The sequence below is a fragment of the Crotalus tigris genome, unplaced genomic scaffold (assembly GCF_016545835.1).
Source record: "Crotalus tigris isolate CLP2741 ecotype Arizona unplaced genomic scaffold, ASM1654583v1 scf7180000024391.5723578, whole genome shotgun sequence".
NCBI classification, from domain to species: Eukaryota; Metazoa; Chordata; class Lepidosauria; order Squamata; family Viperidae; genus Crotalus; species Crotalus tigris.
The window spans coordinates 2,431,666-2,439,454 of NW_024100561.1; the positions used below are offsets into that span (position 1 = coordinate 2,431,666).

Genomic DNA, 7,789 nt, shown 5'->3' on the forward strand with positions numbered 1-7,789 from the left:
TCTAATCTCCCACTGTGTCCTTTTTCCAAACATCATCTAAGAGCAGGAGCAACTTTGCAATCTCTCTATCTTAGGGTTGCTTAACATTCCACCCCTCCAAATAGTAGCCCTCTTCAGAAAAGGGCCCTCTATTTTCCAAATATTTTGAAGAAAAATGTCTTCACCTGGGAACCTACAATATGATTTTGAACATCTCTAGAAGAAATCTTGTGGAGATTCTCCACGAGCAGAAATGTCTCCTTACTGCAAAGGTTCACCACTCCATGATGTTAAGACAATAAGATACGACAGATCTTTTATTTTTCTAACATAGAATAGAATAGAATGACAAAATTGGAAGAGACATGGGAGGTCTTCTAGTCCAGCCCCCTGCTCAGGCAGGAAACCCTATACCATTTCAGACAAATGGTTGTCCAATTTCTTCTTAAAAACTTTATTCACAACTTCTGGAGGCAGGCTGTTCCATTGATTAATTGTTCTAACTGTCAGGAAATTTCTCCTTAGTTCTAGGTTGCTTTTCTCCTTGATTAGTTTCCATTTGTTGCTTCTTGTCCTGCCTTCAGGTGCTTTGGAGAAATAGCTTGACTCCCTCTTCTTTGCGGCAACCCCTGAGATATCAGAACACTGCTATAGTGTCAACCCCAGTCCTTTTAATTAAACATCTCCATCGTATGTATGTAAATCTTACATTTATTTATTTATTAATTTTGGTTATTTGTTAAATTGATTTGCTGCTTGTGTCACTGTAGGCATACTCTAGGCATTCATCACATATTTACCCAAATAAAAACTGTTAACAGTTAGATCCTCCCAGTTTTCTTTAAGTCATATCCTAAATTTTTAAAACGTAACTAATCTTTTAATGCAACCTTTACTAACTTTAAAAGACTCTGTCTAGGAAAAAATAGATCTTCTTCTCTCTGAAACAGCCTAAGACTGGTGATGAGCTGAATTAAATGTTGCCCCACAAGCACAGAGTAAACTGTCAAGGTAAGTTTCCCCCATTATAGCTATTTACATTGTAATAAGGCAAGATTTTCCTTTTAGCTCAGTGTGGTTGTAACTTATCACATTTTACTTCCTTTCTCTAGTTTGGAAGCATCTGGAGAGGACCACAATTATCTCACTCCTGGCCTAAATTAGGGTAAAATGGATTTGCTATAAAATTAACAAAAATCTGGACTGAAGATAGAAAGCAAAAGTAAGACAAATCATTATATATAAGAGTAAAAGTACTTGTAAGTATGTTACATTTATAGGAAATGACACTATGATAATAGTTTTTGAGGGCTTCTGGTAGTTTACCAAAGGTGTAATGACAACTATCCCATTTTGCTATAAGCAATGTGTAAAGAATAAACTCCTGTTGGCGAGAACATGTTCTAGGAAAACAGAGTGAGAAGAGTCATAGTAATGCATGGTGGCTTTGGCAGCAAGATTGTTGGAAATTTGTGTTCCCATCTAATTTCTGATTTCTGAAGATCATTTTCTCCTCATGTACCAGAGTCACATTATTTCCATCAGAAAGAAAAGTGTTTTTACAGTTTGTGGGGGTAAAGATGCTCTCTCATGTTTATGTACTAACATTTTATATTTAAAGCAATGTATTTATCTCATCTTAGGACTTTTCCAAAGATGGATGGAGGCAAAGCAAAGGTTTCTTCAGATGGGGAAATGCCTTGCCCACAAGATTTATAAAGCTGTAGACTTTCAAAACAAAACAAAACAAAAACCCGTAGTTTTCACTCATTTCAAGCATGCACCGTTGAAGCCAGAAATGGATCAGCTTAACTATCAAACAGGAATGATATCAAAGAGTGCAGGGCTGATCTTGAAGTAGAGCCAATGGTGAGTGCAGAAACGCCCTTAAAAATTCTTAAAATGGTATCCAAGGCTTCAGTCCCCTTGTCTAAGATGGGCTATAGTAACTAATGATATGTTTGAGAAATTCACTTGAAACTCTATCAGAGAGCTTCAGGATATTCTATCAGATTAGGAGGAGAAATTCCAGATCAGTAATTCATGTACAAATGTGTTAGGTAGCCACATCTGCGGGTAAGGTATTTTGATAAGTTCCTGCACTGGCAATCAACTTCAGTATAGAAATATTTACCTTTTGAGTTTTCTGGAACTGAACGTTTTCTGGAAACGTAGTAATGATCTCCTGAACATTGCTAGCAAATATATATTTACCATAGGAGGCTGTTCTTACCATCTTAGACCGTTTATCTTCCTTTGTCAATGTTAAATGTGAGGTGATAAGTATCTTTTTGATTTGGAGAAAGTTAGTTTATGTTATCAAGAGAGACAGAAGCCTTTTCCTTGGTAACTGGTAATGTCGTCCACTCAGCGTAATGGTCATTTTCCTGCTTGGCCAGGGCACCTTCCAGCCAGTCAGTAGGAGAAATGCAAAATTCCAAGGGAAATATACTGGGTGTTGTGCCCCATGGTAAGAAGGAAAGAAGAAAGCAAACTAGCTCCTTTTTAGAGCAAAGGAAGGGGAGAATTCAAGATTCAGGGGGAACAAATCAGGCATTCCCACCATTGTACAGCTGCAAAAGAAGTCCTCAGACCAGTGTTTCTCAACCTTGACAATTTTCAGGCATGTGGACTTCAATTCCCAGAATTCCACAGCCAGCATTGCTGGCTGTGGAATTCTGGGAGTTGAAGTCCACATGCCTGAAAATTGTCAAGGTTGAGAAACACTGCCTGAGACACTATCAGCTAATTTGCAAAAATTAAATGGCTTAACTTTCCAAAAGGGAAAGAATGTCATGAGGACATGTAAGGCAGCAGTAATCTTAGATAACCATATCTGCATTTTGAAGCTCCGATTTAGTAGCTTTGTCTAAGAACCAACATCTAGCAACATCCCTTCAATACTTCCCTTTTTATATTGTAAGTCAGCGGGCAAAACCAATCTTCCATTTTCTTAATCGAAACAAATAAAATGTTTTGAAAAAAATGTAAGAAATAGTTAAACAGATAGCTGTCAAGATTATAACTTGTTTTCAAGTGTAGTGATCAAATAAACACATAAATAAAAAAAACAAATTAAACTTACATTTTACCTGTAATTTTGAATTCTTTGAGTTGAAGGAATGTTCAAATGCTTTCACAGGGCTTTTTTTTTTGATTGAAAGAATTTGTAATTGGATTTTCAAATATGCTGCTTTCATCTTTGGCAGTACAACACGCACTTGGATAATAACATAGCTATGTCATTAGAAAGAAATCCATTTGCAGGTTTAGGCATAAAATGAGAGAAGGAGACAATAAATGCTTTCTAACATAATATGGCTTATTTTTCATTGTGGTCCATGCTTGTATTATGAATACATAATTTTAGAAGTGCATTACCAATACAGTTCGCCTGATCAGTAGCTCCTGTCTGTGAGCTGTCAGTTGCTCCCAGCTTATTTGCCACCAAAACTGTTCTCACTATCATACGAATATCTGTCAAACTTTATATAACTTTAAGTTCAGTTGACACTTGCTGTAAAAGTTAAGACACTCTTCCATTGTCTAGACCAGGGGTAGCTATGCTGGCTCAGGAATTCTGGGAGTTGAAGTCCACGAGTCATAAAAGAGCCAAGGTTGACTACCCCTAGTCTAGACAATCTAATTTTTTATTCCACTAATACTTTATATAATTTTAATAGAAACTATAATCAATGGAAACGGAAATAGCCAAGAACAAAACAAAGCAAAACAAAACCACAACACTACCAAAAAAAAAAAAAAAAGTGCTGGAGGAGGAATTTGAACACACACAAATGGTCTTCAAAACTCCTTTATTCTCATGTAAAGTTGGCTATTTTCATGTTTTACCACGGTCATTCTGCTTTCAAGCCTCCTGTCCTGTTTAACAATTTAGATATATATATAGTCACCATTTTCTGCAAGGGACAAGATTGTAGAATTGGGGATAATCTAAGAAGACCATTAAAATATATTCTTTCTACTGAAGTGGTTGGCCATGGGTCCATCTTATTAATAAAAATCTGCTCTGCTGACATGTTTGAAGGTTTTCTTCTACTTGTCTTAATTCATTTGAGGTAGACTTGGGACTATTTCTTGGAATGAACCACCCAAAAATTTTCCTTACAAAATTTTCACAGAAAGAAACATTCAATGGATGGGAACCACTGGCTGAGTATATCCTGGCAGCCCAAATAGGACCGATTGATCTTTGTGATAGTTTTTGATTTTTTGGGGTGACATTGGTAGTAGACTATCTTATGAAGGGTTTCTCTTCCCCTGTAAGGATGATTTGCAGACTAGGTTGCAGAAATACTTACCCAGTAATTTCATTATACTTTTTTTATATTTGTCTTTTGCTTCCAATTTGACTCATGCAGAGAAATCGGAGAACAATTGTAAGGGGGCAGTGATAGGCTAAAGAAGGAAGGCAAATGAACTAAAAATCAGTTCACTTAAGGCAATGATGGTAAGTAGGCTGGATTGCCCACAAATTGGGTTTAATTCACTGTAAAGTATCAGATTTGCAGTTTTGAACAATTCCTTAATCTGTGGTGTTGATTTGTTCACAGATTGTGGCAATGGTGATCTTTTCTCAGCTCACTTTGATGCTCCAGTAATGCAGTTTGGAAGGCACAACAGTGATTTCACCCAGCATCTTCCCATCCATAAACTTTCTGTTTGGGCATCTACAAGAGACTCCCTTTGAAGAGTATTTGGAAAACAAGCTTGAGACAAACACAGCAACCAGACTCCTGTCCAAGGCTGCCCATCAAGGTCCTACAACAACTATCACAACTTTTTAGATGTCTAATGTGTTTCTGAACTATGTAACATTGATGAGTAAAAGCTCCAGAGGATTTGGAAAAAGGTTATTAAAAAAAAAATCCAAACACATATTCTCTGTCTTGCCTGAAGACACCCTGATGTTTCCTTTTCCATCTGCACCCATCTTCTGAAGGTGTAATGACAATATCTAGAACTTTCTCAATTGCAGCACTAGCCTTGGAGACATGTTTTTTGTCATTCACGTTATGATATGACTTGGTTTATGTTGAAAATCCAAATATTGAGCTAAATTAAGTTACCGAGCAGTGAAGTGCAATATTTTGGATCCAGCTTGAAGGAATGTTTTGTACTGGATAGGAGGGTGAAAGAATCTCCTGTTTCAAACTCATTAAAGGAATTGCACCTATTTCCCCATGATACTGGAAATAATTCCAAAGCACATGCTCTGAATCAATTCAGAAGCACTGCACAGTCTTAATCAATAATAAATAAAATGTCAACAAGCTCAAATGCTATGAAAAAAATCTATCCATTTGCATTTGGAAATGCACAGAAACTCAAAGAGCACTTCTTTCTTATTCTTTCTCAGAGGAAAATAATGGAAAAAAAGTGATTCAAAAGATATCAGGTTTTCAGAGGTTTACCTAATGCTTTTTATTTGATCTGAATAATTAAGAAGTATTATATCAGTGTTTCACAATCTCAGCAACTCTAAGTTGTGTGGACTTATGTTCCCAGAATTTCCCAGTTAGCATGGGGCTAGTCCACTGTCCATTGGAAAATACACAATTTCCTCCCTTTTTGTCACATCTACAATTACTTTTTTTTAAAAATTAAAAATACGAACTTTTTTTTAACAAGAGAGTTGCACTAGACATCTGACCATTTTGGCTATTTTATTATTGTCTGTTTTTGGGGGATGTATGTCAAAATCTGCAAAATGATGGATGTAGCATTCTAATAGGAAATTTACTTTTTTTTCAAATTGATATACCTGAAGTACATCGTGTCCAATTGACTAAACTTCTTTAGAAAATGTATTCCAGGTTCCACCCTTAAGAAGATTCTATTTCTTCATTTGGAACTATCCTGGAGTAAAGCCGCTGTGGAGATTCTTAAGTCTTGGTTTATGCATACAAGACTTTGAGTCAGTGTTGAGTCTTGGCTGCTGCCTGGATCCATTTGTGAATTTTTCTTGGCAAGCTTTTTGCAAATGGATTCCCATTGTCGGATTACTAAGGCTGAAGAAAGTGACTGGTCCAAAGTCACCCAGTTGCTTTGTATCTCGGTGAGACTAGAACTCACAATCTCCCAGTTTCTAGATATAGCTTAATCACTACACGAAATTCTCTCTCTTGCCTTTATATACATATAAGTTTATATATATTTAACTTTAACTATGTAGGACAAAGAGGCAGAAGACCAGCAGATCACATCCATGAGCACCAACTAGCAGTCAGAAGACATGTTGAAAAATCCTTAATTTTAAAATTCATGGATAGACTTAACTATAATTTTAACTGAGAAACTATGAGTATTCAAGACCAAGTCCAAAAAAGCTAGATAATTTCTAGAACTCAGACAACTCAGCCACCAATAGGCACATAGACATAAATAATATCTACATACCATTCAAAAGACACAATCAAAAAGCCCAAAAGGAAACAAAAAGACCAAAATACTTCCTCACCAGCAATCAACACTCAGATAAGCAGAGATTAACACCAAGGTTAACATTAGACTAACAATCAAGAAGTAAACAATACCCCAATCGAGGAATTGCCGAACACACTAAGAGTGAAAAATAGCCACCAAGACTATTCCCACCAACACTGACAGGACAACCCACTAAAATATAAAATGATAATGAAAATAATGAAAATGACTGTTTTATTTTGTGAGACAAAGTATCCAAGATGAAGAATCTAAAAATAGAAAATGTGATTCAGTGATTTAAATATTTTGGATACATAACTTATAACAGTGATGGTGAACCTTTTAGAGACCGAGTGCCCAAACTCCAACTCAAAACCCACTTATGTATCATTGGGTGCTGGGTGGGTGTGGCTAATTGGGTGGGTGTGGCTAATTGGGTGGGCATGGCTGTGCTGGTAATGGCAGACTGGGTGGGACTAAAAAGTTCAATCAATCAATTCCAACTTTGTGAGATCTTTTTTTTCCTGTGAGAAGTTGAAATTGATTGATTGATTGAAACTTTTTTTTTGCACACGGCGGTGGAGGCCTAAAGTGAAAAGGTTTTATAAAACTCAGCTAAAGGTCTAGGATTGGGGTGATGGCACGCGTACCCACAGAGCTTTGCATGCTACCTTTGGCACGCGTGCCATAGGTTTGCCGCCATGGATTTATAGGAAAATATCTTCTTTTTCAGTACTGTCCACAGGTGATGGTCAAAATAGTCAAGATCAGGGATTCCCAATCTGTGGGCTGCAGTCCACTAGTGGGCCACGAGGGGTTTGCAACTGGGCCGTGGAAACGACTGCTGAGCATGTGTGCACATGCATCCTCACTTGCTCAAGTAGTGGGCGAGAGCTCAAGAGCTCCATTTAAGTCACTGTCATAGCTGCTAACTTGACTTTTTTAAAATATAACCTATGGACATCCCTGTCTCAGCAAGAAATATTGTATTTTGGTTATTTATGGATAAAATACTGGAGTATCTGTCCTCCCAAGGATGTCTCTATATAGCAGTTTTGATACCATGATGAATCAGTATTTTTAGTAAAAGCAAAAATCAAAGAAAAAGTCTCCCTCTCTCTCTCCCTCCTTCCTTCCTTCCTTCCTTCCTTCCTTCCTTCCTTCCTTCCTTCCTTCCTTCCTTCCTTCCTTCCTTCCTTCCTTCCTTCCTTCCTTTCTTTCTTTCTTTCTTTCTTTCTTTCTTTCTTTCTTTCTTTCTTTCCAAATATTTGCCCCAACTCTTATATTTCCATTATGGTACCTGGATCCATAACTTCACGTGATAAAATAAGTATTATTTATATATGAGTGAACATAAGGTTTG

At 36.9% G+C, this 7,789-nt stretch overlaps 1 long non-coding RNA gene across 2 annotated transcripts; it reads left to right on the plus strand.

Annotated features, from left to right (window-relative positions):
• Nucleotides 1–586: 586 nt before the first annotated feature.
• LOC120301747 lies at nt 587–5,022 on the plus strand. Of its 2 annotated transcripts, XR_005554995.1 has the most exons (5): nt 587–990; nt 1,092–1,144; nt 1,623–1,848; nt 4,362–4,450; nt 4,554–5,022. It is a non-coding gene; the product is annotated as an uncharacterized LOC120301747 (long non-coding RNA). The 2 variants fall into 2 exon arrangements; XR_005554994.1 differs by having other exon boundaries at nt 1,092–1,848.
• Nucleotides 5,023–7,789: the final 2,767 nt, after the last annotated feature.